The following is a 14041-nucleotide window of genomic DNA, read 5'->3' on the forward strand; positions in this document are numbered from 1 at the left end:
TCATCCCATCCGCTGTTAAACACGCTTTTTTTTTTTTTGTGATATGAGTTGATTGCTTGTGTTACTTCTTGCAGCCTGTGTGTTACAGTCGCACTGAAGGACTTCACTCAGTAAGACATTCATTTTCTTAAAAATTCATTTCATTTCTTACATAAGGTGTCTGCAGCCAGCTGAGACAGGCACCACTCATGTTAGCTACAGGCTGTAGCACATTAACTTAGTTTCACTGAGAACTACTTGAGTGGCTCCATAGATGTCTGTATATCAGGAGTTAATTGACTCTCTGCAGCCAATCAGAATTTCATATTTACCCAGACCATTGTATAAGTGTATACCATATGGTGGGCTAAAAATAATCCATAACACAATGTCAGCAGTGCTACGAAGCAATTAACATTATGCATTAAACAGATGGAAGAATATGCTAAATTTAATCAGCTGCTGTCTGAAGCCAGTTTCTTTTTTACCATTTGACAGACAATAACGTCCTCGACATAAAATCCCACATGTAGTGAAGAGTGAACACATGAACGATTTCAGGCGCGGTCGACTGCTCAGAGTTTATTTGTGTCATATTCTTCATTGCCCTGTTCGTGCTACTGAGAAAAATGTGGGAATCTGTCTGAGATCTGTCACCATTAAATTCCACCTTCATAGAAAGTCCACCATTTTGAAGCGGGGAGCTCTGAGAGTTAATGAGTGCGACTCAGACATTTACATAATGCATGTTAAAAGCGGCTTCTCACTAACTGAGGAAAACACTATGCATGCATTCAGTATTCAGACAGTAATGTGTATTTAAACGACTGCCACATTAGACAAATTACCCTGGAAGTTTCTGGACCTCTTTTTATTTTTTCTCCTTTTTTTAAATCAGTCCGACACATTATGCAGTCCGACTCATGGATCCCTTTGTGTTGTGAGTAAGTGAATCAGTTGGCGCGGACCATAATGCCGCTGTTTGTTTCTTCCAAATAGAGCCAAACTCTCTAATTGAGGGTTTTTGAGGAGATTTTCCATGTTGGTTTCTAAACGTTTCCTTACAGATGAACACTGAAACGATGCTTTTAACTAACTTAAATGTCCTGCACAGGGACAGAGCTGTGCCTCTACTCCATACTTTACACTAATTAAATACACTGTGTGCTATACAAATTGTCTTATTATCATATGTAAGGGAAGGATAGATTTTGAGAAAGAATGTCAACCAAACTGCAACTTCACAATGTCACTGTCAGCTAAACTCCACTCACAGAGACTTATTCGGCCATTTTCTTGTTTCTGAGTCGTTCACAAGACTATTTCACCGTCATCTGCAATCCCTTTATATGTTTCCCAGCTGAGAGCATCTTCATTTCAGCATCTCATTTTCCAGCTAAGCAGTTATATATGTGGTGTTTATTCATTTTTTTGGGGAAATCCCACGATCACTAGAAAACACAAACATCAGCGCAGGGCTGACTCAGCAGGGACTGGGAATCGTCTCTGTTGCTGTATCGTCACTCGGGGCTCGACCTACTCGCTGGAGTACAGCTAGGTTCAGTGCACACAGGAGTCTGCTGACGTCACCGATTGACTTCCAGTTATTACTCAGACTCCCATGTACAGTATTTCCATGGAGACTGGCAAAAAGTGTTCGTTTCTTCTTCTTTTTTAATTGCCCCACAAAATGAATACATTTCGATTTCATCTGTTACTGTGTTGGTGGCAGTTATATCACACTGCCTAGCGAGCTTTACCGTCATTAGCGGCACAGCAGTGATGCAAGTAAGTAGGCAGTATGCATTTGGACACGGAGAAGGACACAATTGTCTGTGCTAATTGTACCTACACTTGGGCTGAGTGGTAGTGTTGCTTGTTGTCGCACTGACATCTTATTAGAGGTATGATCCTGTTGTTTCCCCCGTTTCAGCACCACGGACAGAGCCGTATTATTATTAGAGGTACAGCTGCGCCTCCATTCTACACGACACACACTCACGTCAGACAGTGTGTATGATTCAGAGTGTCTTACTTCGCTGTTTTATTGGGACAGTAAATGATTCTGTGAACTCTAACAATCAAACCAGGTTATTTTCTCGCTTCTGAGTTGTTCACAAAACTGCTTTAATCATCGTCGGAGAGTCACAAAAGCAGCAGCTATTAGCGCTCATCCTGACTGTTTTGCGTACACTTCTAGTTCTCCAAGCCTGCTCAGAATTTAGTAAGTAGTATGCAACTGGGACACAGCAGAAGATACAATTGTTTGTTCTAATTTTAGCTGCACTTTCAGCACCATGGACAGAGCTGTGTATTATTAGAAGGACAGAATGTGCCTCTATTCCATACTGTGTGCTTACTGCATACAGTGTGTACCATATAAACTGTGACTTCAGCGTGTCACTGCCAGTTCAGCTCCACTAGCAGGAGCAAAAATTATTTTCCAACTCTTCTGTTGTCAACAATTTTTGGCACACATCCTGACTGTCCAATGTATATTAACAGTAAGTATTATGTAATTGGAGTAAAGTACATGATACTATTTTTGTTGTGATTTTAACTGTATGGACAGAGCTGGGTGATGTTATCAGTATCATACTCTTGTTTGATCGTCCTCACTGTATTCTGTTTCAGCACTGTGGACAAAGCCTGGCTGAGCCTGATTCTCTTACCTTTTTTTTTTTGCAAAATTCTCAAGTTTCAGCACCAAGGACAGTGCTGGCATGATGTTAGAGTGTTTATCTACAGTGGAGCTACTGTTGTCCAGTTTCAGCACCATGGACAGAGTTGGCGTATTATTTAACCGTCATATAGTACAAGAAATTATGTTTTCTGACATTTATCTCCACAAATGGAGACAAAAATGATTTCCCCAAAGTTATAAGTTGTTTTGTCATTCACGTTTTGTTTAAATGTTTTCCAGCTGTGAGCATCAGTGTTGCAGTCCAGACCACCTTCACAGAGACCGTTTCATGACCAAGAGTGAGAGTCAACACTCAGACCAGCGTCAGTCCCACAATGCATGATGCACGATACAATGTGGGGAATTCAAACCGTTCTCCTTTTCACTTACTCCTAGAACTGATCTGAAGGAGCCGAAATCAACTCAAGCATCTTTATTCAAATCTCCTTCCACCTGAACACAATAAAAGAAAATCCTGTGCAAGCATCAGTTTTCTTGGCTCTTTGTCTTCCTGTAGAATCCATCATGAAGTACATATGTCTCAAACAGGTTTTTCGATACAGTCATGTCCCCACAGGGAATCAAATTCAGATTCCAGACAAGACAGAGACTTTTGTAAAGACTGATCTCGAGCACTTGAACACCTCTGAGCATCTCCTCTATTTTCTTGCATCAAAACAACATTTTTTTAGTGGGCATCCCCACTATTTTTGCACACACTTCTAACCTCCTAGCCTGCTTAGGATGAGTAAGTAGTATGCAACTGGGACACATGAAAGGATGTTTTTGTTTGTCCTGATGGACGGAGCTGGCTGATGTTATCAGTATATTACTTCTGTTTGCTCGTCCTCGCTGCGATGGATTCTGTTTCAGCACCACGGACAGAGTCTCTATTTCAATCTGTACGCACATCATATACTTATTTTATACAGCGTGTTCTGTACAACATAATAAATAATTTGTAGTTATTTAGTTGTTTCTGAGTTCTTCACACAGCTGTCCTACCATCATAGCTGCGAGCATCTGTTGCATCAGAGGAAGACTTCAAAAAATCAACAATTGTGGGCGCACATTTTAAAATCTGTGGGACACTATGTTTAGCATACTTTTAATCTCCAAGCCTGTTCGTAATAAGTAAGATGTGCACAACTGGGATACAGGAGAGGATGTTATTGTTCGTTCTGATGTTAGCAATATCATGCTTTTGTTTGCTCGTCTGTTTCAGCAAGGGATGCACAATATACATATTGAATAGGTAGATTATGGGCCAAAAAATGGAAAATTCACTTTTTTTTTTTTACAGCCAGATTGCTTTTGTTGGCTTAACAAGTGCAGCATCTATACACAGTAGAAGTAGAAGCCATAACGCCAAAACTGCTGCACCTGTGCAGAGTCACGCATGTCGTCTTCAACCATAAAGTCTTATCACAGCTACCAAATATCAAATAAACCGTCTCTGCTCACTACGTCTTCGCCTTCCTGACTTTTTTAAAATGCATTTCTGTGCATGAAAAAAGCATAATGATGTTGGTTTCTCTGTCAGCCAGTTATCGGTTCATCGTATCAGCACCTTTATTCACAGTTGTGTCATAGCACTGAACCGCTGCACCGGTGTTAGAGCCACGCATGTCATCTCCGGTGTGAAGACGGACGCCACACGAGGGGGAAAGACTTCAAGTTCAACCATAAAATCCTATCGCAGCTTTAGAATATCAAATAAATCAGCTTTGCTCACTACATCTTTACCTTTCTTGCATTTTGGTTATTATCTGTGATTTTATCGATATCGGCCATGAGAGTCGGGTGATTATCGATCATCGTATCGGCTTGAAAAAATTAAAAATCCATATTGTGCATCTTTGAGGTTCAGCACCATGGACAGCTCTGGCGTGATATCAGAGGCATGCTGCTGATGTTGTGTGTGTGTGTGTGTGTGTGTGTGTGTGTCCTGACTGTGTATGTTCAGAGAACGATGCAGTAGTGCGTCTCTTAAATGTGCCACACGCACATACGACCAACACACCACCACTTCATCCCTCACACAGGAGCACTGTGTGTGTGTGTGTGTGTGTGTGTGTGTGTGTGTGTGTGTGTGTGTGTGTGTGTGTGAAATGAAAGCATGTCCGGACGCGGCGCTGACACCGTGTGAGCTCTGCATCTTTAAAACCGAGGAAAGAGAGAGAGAGAGAGAGAGAGAGAGAGAGAGAGAGAGAGAGAGAGAGAGAGAGAGAGAGAGAGAGAGAGAGAGAGAAGCAGAAGGAGGCAAAACACACAAGCAGCTCAGTCATAACTGTGGGATGATAAGGACTACCTCTTTTTTACTTTTGGAGAGAGCCGAGCCGTTAGGAGAGCATTCAGCATCAGCTGTTCGACGCTGCGCTCCTCTCATTGCTGGAAGTCGGGGCTGAGTGAGTCACATGACCGAGCTGGAGGCAGAGATCTAGAGAAAAAAAAGGCACAGCATTTCGGCTCGCACCGCCATACTGTATTTTGAGCCATATCACAATTTTTATCGCAACATTTTACTCCCCGCTCGGTGAGTACCTTTCCAAATGGCCTTTTTGTGAGAGAAAAAAAAAAGAGCATTTTTTTTTGTCTTTTCAATTTGCCTCCCCTTCTCCTCTTTTTCTTTTTTTTTCTTTTTTTTTTTTTTTGTTTTTGTTTTTGGTTTTTCCTCCTTTTGCTGGTGTTTGAGAGATTTGAGCGGTTTGACGTGGTGGTTTGGGAGCGTTCGTTTTTCTACAATGCAGGCTTCAAGTTTTTAGCATGCAGTTGATGCTGATGGAGAGAGTGCCAGCAGGGTGTGCGGTGTCGGGTCTCTGAGAGAGAGAGAGAGAGAGAGAGACAGAGAGAACAGAAACACGGCCGTGCTGACTTGCTTGCAGTTTTGTTTTCGAGGGTCGAAGCCCGGCAGATTTTGTTTGAGATTTGAGATTTTTTGCACAACATTTATTGGTGGGTTTTGAAAAAAAAGAAACATCTTTGACATATTTTTTTTTTTTTTTTTCGGTTTTTGGTTTTTTATTTTGAAAATTTTTTTTGGGTTTTGTGTCGACTTTTGCTGTCTGCTGTGCTTTGGTTTGCATTTTCGCAGTGTTGTTTGTTGCCTCTCGAGTTTTGTGATTTTGGTGTGTCGGTGATCGTCGCCGATGATCCGATCCGCGACCTCCCCTCTTCTCCCCCCCCACACACACACATACAACACACACACACTCTCATTTGCTTTGACTTTGTTCCCCCCTCTCTCTTCTTGTCTTTATGAGAAGGAGTCCTTTTTAAAAGCCTTTTAACGTGATACTTTTCTTGCAGCTGAGCTCACAGGTTGGTTTGGTTTTTTGGGGGTTTCTACCTCTCTCTCTCTCTCTCTCTCTTTTTTTTTGGGGGGGGGGCGATTTCATTATACTTTTGGCTGGTGGCAGTGTCAAGTATTTTTCGGATGTTGGCATTTTTTTCTTTCTTTCTGACTAGATGATGCTGGGTGGACGAGGGGAGTTTTGATTCTTGGGGGAGTTTCAATGCGTTTTTTTTGTTTTCTGTGTCAACGAGGATGAACAGACATTTTCCCTTTTGCAGGTATATATATACATATATATACATACATATATATATACACACATATATATATATATATATTTTAAGTGGATGAGTGACGTTTTAATGTATTTACAATAAAGAATGAGGTGACAGAAATATGCACCTGTGGCTGTTACGTGTTATTTCGCACAGGGCTGAGTCAGAGCGGCTCATAAGAGAAGGCATTTCTTTACACCAATGTTACCTGAAGGTTAACTCATGTGATCCCATCTGCTTCATGAAAAAATAACCGAGTGACACGATCAACAAACCAACAACAACAACAACAAGGATTTATTTTTTGGGGGGGGGGAGAGATCAGGTCGTTTGGCCCACAATGCTCTCTTTGTGCTCTCCACACCGAAGGAATAAAATGTAAGTAGCTGCACTCAGGTTTCCCTGGGAAGGATGCACTGTAACGACTGCCCCCCAACACCGCAGATAAACTATCAAAACTCTGATCCATGCATCGACTCAGAGAGGCTGAGATTACAAAATTCCCTCTTGCTGCAGCAGGCGTCTCTTTTAAGCTGCACCATTCTGTGACACTAAGTTCGGGGGAAGTAGGATGATAACCATAATCTGCACTACAATGTATATAATATATATGTATCATGGGGTGAAGTATAAGTGCCCTCCTTGTTGCTGGACAAATTCAAATCGGCTTTTGTCGTGCCCCCCCCCTCTCAGATTCATAAATAACTCTTTGGATTCGTCACATCTGATTTTGCAGGAAATGAATAGAGCCACTGACGGGACTAAAGGAGGACTTAGAGTGAATTAATCCTCCACCAGGCAGGTTTAACTCCAGATTATTGCTGTGCTGCAGGACATGCAAACATGAGTAAATACATGTCGTGTAGTCTCGGCGGAGGGCATGGCTTACAACCCGGAGTCTGAGTGATTATCGTGTGTTTCTCAGCACCTCTGCGTTGCGTTCGTTGAGCTACGGTAGCGTTGCTGAAGCTTCTTCCACCGAGTTTATTTTTGACATAAGTCTGGAAAGTTCTCACCCAACAGAAGCTCACAAACCTTTGCTTGGACCAATCTGAATCATTTCCCTGTCAGGCGTTAGTAGGGATGGGACGACTAAAGATTTTATTGGAGATCGTGGTGAATTTTCATCATCAGAATCGAGATAATCGTGAATTATGAAGGTGAATTTCGTGAAAAGCTGTCTGTCTCGCTGACTAACAGGCTCAGGAAATAAACTGGTACAGGACTCTGTCACCGTGGCTGAATTGAGTCATTTCCCATAGCAACAAGTTCATATGAATACTTCTGATTCCAAACTAAAATACAACCAGGAGACAAGGTTACCATTATTTATTCATCCCTTATTTCTGCAGGAAAAACTTATGATTTATTTACATATTCAAAATCCTTTGATTGTTTTTCCAAAGAAAAAACAAAAAAACGATACATGCAGATCCAACAAATGTAGTTTTTATTTCTAGAGGAAACATATGTTGCTCAATTTCGTGTGTAGGATTTTGTTTTAGGTGTAGACTAGAAAAGGTGTACATGTTTTAATGCTCAAAAAAACACATTTGTTTTCTCATACAACAGTCTGAGACGGCCTGTTTCAGCTCCTGTCTCTTTAAGGCCCCTCCCCCTCCGTCTGCTCTGATTGGTCAGCTCACACACGCCTGAGCCAGCACCACTCTGCGGTCCACTCTGTCATGTTTTCAGCTTCCAGTTATCTCGGCTCCTACTGCAAACACATTCGTGAATTATGTGTGACATGATGATGCAGCGTGATGTCACAAAGTCAAGGAATCAGAGGCGGGGCTACTGATGAGGCGTTTCAGGAACAGTGTTTTCTGTGGGAGAAAGCAGCTCCCATTGGCTCGGACTTTGGGCTTTTGAAGAACCTTTACATGCGCTGAATAAATGAAATTAAACAAATCAGCATATTTAGGTTACTGCATATTTTAAGAATATTTTCATGCTTTCATGGCTAAAATTGGCACCTTGTGATAAAGTAGCTCAGCATGCTCATCTCATCAATTCGCTCCATTTCTGCTCCGTATGTATCCAGTTTGGCGGAACACAGGTTTTGTCAGCGCAGTATTGTAGGCCCATAAAATATTTGAGAGCGGACCATTAAGTCTGAGTATAGACCGTTAAGTCCTGGTGTGTCATTAAACAAGCTGACATGATGGATCAGGATCGCCGCTGTTTAATGTGGGGAAATGCAATATTGATAATTGCTTGAACGCGCAACCCGGCAGGTAAACTTACATTTTTTAATAAAAGGCAATTAAGATAATACATTTCATGGTGTATTGAAAAGCTGTTATCGTGTATTGATTTCCCAGATGTAGATAAGGAGCCGGGGGGGCTTGTAATGGCTTTTTAAGTTGTAAGATCATTTAGAAACAGTAGTCCAATCAGGATGGCATCTCTGCGCAGCGTTTAGGCCCAAATGTGCAAATCCACCATCGAGGGGTGAAACACTTCAGTCCAGTAGCTTCGATTGTGCTGAAACGATGAGATGCATCATATTTTGCTCCCCGATTTAATCTGATTCATCCCTCCCTGAAAAAAAAAAAAAAAAAAGAGGAAGAAGCTCTGCAAGTGTTAAAAAGCTATTAAACTGATTCAGTCGTCAATAATTGATCAAATTTAAGTCGCGCACTTAGTCACTTGCTGGAAGAATGGCTTTAATTTCGAAGGCCTTTAAACCGGAGCGTCTCATTGTGATGATGCTTTTAAAGAACTTCTCCAGGGCAACACTTTTACTTCTATTTATGTCTGCGGACTAAATTCAATCAAAAAAGGCTTTCAGGATACATTTGGCGCCGAGTAAACAGTCGTCAAAAAACATGAACCCGACTGATTCAGATGTCGGAAATCTCGAATAGGCAGCAGCTCGACCCACGGACGGGTCTTCAGACGTGTGAAATGAAAGGAGGGGAGGAGGGCTGTGTGAATTCAATCCAGTAGTTTGACTCAACCTCGATGATTCACCGCTTCATTGAGGCTCATATTTTGGCCAGGATTCAATTCAGCGACGCGGGGAAGTCGGTCACAGTTGGGGGGCGCCGAGGGGTCAGTCTGCTCGACGACGTCATTGTAAATGGTAACACGACAATCATGTTTTTTGTATGAACTGAGATAACATGCACCTGATTGTTTTGCACCGCAGCTCGAACATCAGTGTGCTAAAGGTCACAACAGCCACGGTAATCAAGTCAACAACAGCAAAGAGATGACGAGGGAGAGACATTCCCCAGACTCCCTTATAAAAACGCTTAATTTTGCGAGTTGTTAAGTCAGGAGTAACTTTATACACTTTGTTCAGCGCCGTTTCCATCATATTCTTAATTATTTTGGCCTCCTTGTAAATTCGGCATATGTTACAGCCTCGTTTTAAGGGTTGCTGCGGCCCCCACCTCAGCGTCCCTGACCGGAATCTGATGCTTTTCTAAAAGAAAAGAATCTGAAAAGCTGTCACTAATCGAGTTGTCAATAATTAAAGAAATCTAAGTCTTGCGCTTCATTACTTGCTGGAGGGATGAGTTTATTTTTCGAGGCCGTTATACCACAGCGTCTCATCCTGATGATGATGTATTTCAATAACATCTTCAGGGCAACACTTCACTCCTGTTCATCTCCGCAGGCTAAATTCAATCAGAAAAAGCTTTCAGGATGCATTTGCGTGTAAACAGGCGTCTGTGCCTCAACGACATGCCTCTGAAAACCGAACGCAGACATTTAAAATCTCGCCCTCTCATATCTCACATCTCGGCGTCGCGACACATGGACGTGCCTCGACGCTCCTCCATTCGAGAGGTGTTTTCTGCCGCGCCGCCACAGCACGAGCTCCTGGACATCTCTCCCGCTAAGCATTATGATAGCTTCTGCTACGTCCTGCGGTGTTGTGTCTCCCCTCCAGGCAGGTTTCCTGTTATCTAGGCCAAGCCAGACCTGCACAGGAGACTCGCAGAGAAATATGATAGCTCATGAATGGATATACCTCCGATGCCATGAATAAAACATCCCACCAGCGCAACTTATGTACACCAAGCATGTGCTTAACTGGGATGTGTGTGTGAGCGTGGGTGTATCCGAAACATAATTGATGTAGACAAACGTGATTAATACCCTGTGCGTAGCATCTTCTACACACGTGTTGTGTGGCCATTATGGGACGCTGGATTCAGTATCATGGTGTGAACACTGTAGCACACATGGATGGATGTTACAAGCTCAGATGCACAGATGCTTCGACTTCACCGAGCTCGCTGTGTCTCAGATTTAGCAGAGATGTACTGCAATGGAGCTGTGGAGGAAGTGCTCAGATCCTTTATTGGTTAATAATAGTACTCAAACTACACTGTTGAAATACTCTGTCACAAGTACAAGCCCTGCATTTGATATCTTACTTTAGTAAAAGTATCTCAGTATAATCAGGAGAAGTAATTTAAAGCATTAAAAGTAAAAGTACTCAATGCAGTAACATGTCCACTACAACTGTTGTAATATTATACCGCCTTGTAGAAAGTACCCATAAGTAAAACTTGCGTAAAAGATATTATGTCAAAACATTGCATTGGTAAACATGAAACTCTTAAAGTATCTGGTATTAAAATTAAATTCTCCATATATTTACATGTATGTTTACATTGTGTACGAGGGTTTGATGGATAATCGACTTGACATGATTACTGATTTGGAATCAGTGTTTCTGTCGCAGCCTGTAATCTAAAAAGTAACTAGTAAGTATAATAAGTATAATGTTTGCCTCCAGAATGTAGTGGAGTAGCAAAAAAAATACTCAAGTAAAGTACCAGTAGCTCAAAATATACTTGAGTAAATGCATTTAGTTACATACCATCACTGACTGTATTACTATACTGTTGTAGTTGGAGCTCATATTGAACTATTTTGTACAGGAATGCAACTTATACTTGTCTTTTTAATTACTCAGCTGATTTTTCCTCTGTAGAAAGTTTCAGAAAGAAACAAATAGAGCACAAGTACCTTAAATTTGTCCATAACCCTCAAAGACAGAACAATCTTTTTGGCATCTGTATTTATTTGGTTTATCCTCCCTCATTCCAGCAGTCAGCGCTGAGAGCCGCACATCGTTTGATTCAGGAGGACCCCAAGTTTCAGTGAAAGTCCAAATTTTACACTTGCTTTGTCTGAGAATGGATTTTTATAAAGTCACCGGTCAAAATTTGATGGGGTTTTTTTTTTTTCACTATGTACTCAAACAGAACCTCAGGAAGGATTTTTGTTTGAGTCTTTCATATTAACTTTTTTTTCTATATTTGCCATTTCACAAGTCACAGTCAGTATTTCTCTTATTATTCTAGGCCTTTTTTCCAGTGAAAGGCAAACGTAATCCTACTGTTCATACTGACCATGTAGATGTGTCCAAGAAAGTTCAGAGTAAATAGAAAGGTTATTAAATCATAACAGAGGACGCTGAAGCAAAAGTGAGGGATTTTCAGAGGGACCTGGGCCACAACCAAGAGGTAATCAATGATGCGGCCTATTGACGTAATCAGGTTCTCCAGGAAGCTGTTAAACTCCACTTCAGATGTGGATGAGATTAGTGGATCAGAACTTGTTAGATATTTCGGAAAAATAGCTCATTTCAACTGCTGCTGACATCTAAAATTGCGAGGTTTAAAATAGAGTACTTAAGTAAATGTACTTAGCTACATTACACAGCTGACTGTCGGAGCTGAAGAATGTGAAGAAAATAATAACAGGATTTTTTTTGAGGTTCCCGAGGTTTTCAGTTGAGACCTCTTTTTTTTCCTCCTCTCATCGCAAGAAGTTAGGAGTCAGAAAGAAGCTCTGAGTCATACACGCAGCAGCAGAGGAGCTTTTATTTGGAGTTTATTTGGCCTTCATGCTTTCTTAAGGCACAAAAATAGTTGGAAACATTTCTTTCATCGACGGCCTTTTATGACCCCGACATCAACCGAATGTGTGGTCCCTGAAAAAGACAATCTGAAGTGAACAGTGTTGCACCCACGTCTTAATCCTCGATCGATTACTCAGACGTGACTCAGAAGGAAGGGAGTCGATTTGGTTTGAGAAGTGAGGAGGTACAGGAAGGAAGGAAGGAAGGAAGGAAGGAAAAGATCTGTTTTCTGCATTTATCTGAAGAACATAAATGAGGATGTAGTTGGTTATCATGCTTCCCATCATAATGGAATAACAACAAACAGATGGATAAATAAATATCTGATAAATTACCACGTTATTAAAATCACATCCTGCACATTTACAACGAAGACCACTGTCCTTATAATAACCATGAACAAAAACATGGATTCAATCATAGATTTTCTTCTTTTTTTCAACCTCAAGACATTCAGATGAGGTAGATGCACTTTTTTTGAGACCTGATCGTCTCCACAAAGTTAAAAAAAAGAAAAAAAAAGGCTTTATGTGTCCTGAGAGACGAATTCTGGGGCAAAAAAAGTTACAAAGTCACTCCTCACAGCTGGATTGACTCAAATGAGCTAAATCTACATTTTTATCAACTTAGAGCTTCTTTCACGTGGAGTTCGGCAGCTGGACTCCTCCGCCTTTAAGAACATTACCTGGAGCGTCAGACAAAACCTGGCGTGCACGTCATGGCCTCGTGTTCACCAGATAAACAGCTTTCATTTGGCATGACTCACTCTACTGAGGCGGGCGTTAAGTACTTTACTGTACTTATGTCTGAGCTGTTAATTTGGCAATTTGGGCAATTAAAGCCATATCTGAAGAGCATGGTCATGGCTGAACGTCCTCCCACTGTCTGTTACGGCAAAAGGAAATTTTCTTTTTAGCTTAATTTCATTAATGTCTGGTGTGTCATTCTTGGTAACTTTATTGGATGGAGGAATATAGAGGAGTTAGAAAGCAGTCAAACAAGTGTTCTAACTCAGTGATTGAGGTCTATAAAACAAGATTTACGATGAGAGCTGATGTGTGTAAAATCAGTATTAGCGTAGTTTAAAAAAAAAAAAAGGCCAATTAAGCCTCCATCACTTCCATTTCTTTCCTTATCAAGAGCTCACGAATCCACAGAGGAATGCCTCTTTCTATGTTAAGAAAGAAAATCAGGTTTGTGTGGCCTGATAAGGAGTAAAAACCTAAACCAGCAGAGAAAGAGTTATTCTGCTCTTTCACTGCTTCGCCCGCTCAGCGTGCAGATATCGATCCGGCCCGCCTGATGTGCCTCCCGCCACATCTGCTCAGCTCGTGTTAACACATTCAGTGCAACTTTTCTAATCACACTGTCCATCAAATTACATTCAGCTGCATCAAAACATTCAGCGTTCCTATTCAGATTACTTATAGATTGAGTTAAACAGATTCAGCGCCCCCGCGTTACATATGCGAATTGTTTTCCTTCTCCGACAGGAATACATCAAAATTCACATCATGACATTTTCTGCAGCGGCGTCTCTCTCTCTCTCTCTCTCTCTCTCTCTCTCTCCCCCGTTATTAAACTGCAATTTTAGAAAAATGGTGAGCCTCATTGTTTGTTTGTACACAAACTTGTTTCGCCGCACTTAACTTTTTGGCATATTAATACATGTTTTTCACATCCGTCTGTGAAGCATCATCATTAAAGTGCAGCCCTCCGGCGGGAAGATGACCGCGCTAAAGATGATTCGCCAGTTTTCTGCTCCGGTCTGTCTTTTCTCTGAGAATAATGGAAAGTCTGCGCTCGGGGTATATATATATACACAGAGATTTATGGAAATGTGGCTGAGATGTTTTGGCAGAATGCAACTAAAAAAAGAATACAACACATAAACATAAGCAAACTCACAGTTATATACA

At 41.4% G+C, this 14041-nt stretch overlaps 1 protein-coding gene and 1 long non-coding RNA gene across 6 annotated transcripts in view; one reads left to right on the forward strand and one right to left on the reverse strand.

Annotated features, from left to right (window-relative positions):
• The window catches only part of LOC119009003, an 82445-nt gene that overhangs the window by 18371 nt on the left and 50033 nt on the right, over positions 1 to 14041 (reverse strand). The gene's annotated exons all lie outside the window — the stretch shown is intronic.
• Positions 5012 to 14041, forward strand: part of LOC119009002 (RNA-binding Raly-like protein) — a 107570-nt gene continuing 98540 nt past the window's right edge. Inside the window, exons 1-2 of one of the 5 annotated variants that reach the window (XM_037079841.1) lie at positions 5012 to 5198; positions 6131 to 6235. The gene's annotated coding sequence lies outside the window, so the exon portion shown is untranslated. Of the gene's footprint in view, positions 5199 to 6029; positions 6236 to 14041 lie in introns of those variants that run through there. The other 4 variants (XM_037079842.1, XM_037079843.1, XR_005071601.1 and 1 more) reach the window with 4 other exon arrangements.

Source organism: Acanthopagrus latus, chromosome 19 (genome assembly GCF_904848185.1).
Source record: "Acanthopagrus latus isolate v.2019 chromosome 19, fAcaLat1.1, whole genome shotgun sequence".
In the NCBI taxonomy this organism is placed as follows: Eukaryota; Metazoa; Chordata; class Actinopteri; order Spariformes; family Sparidae; genus Acanthopagrus; species Acanthopagrus latus.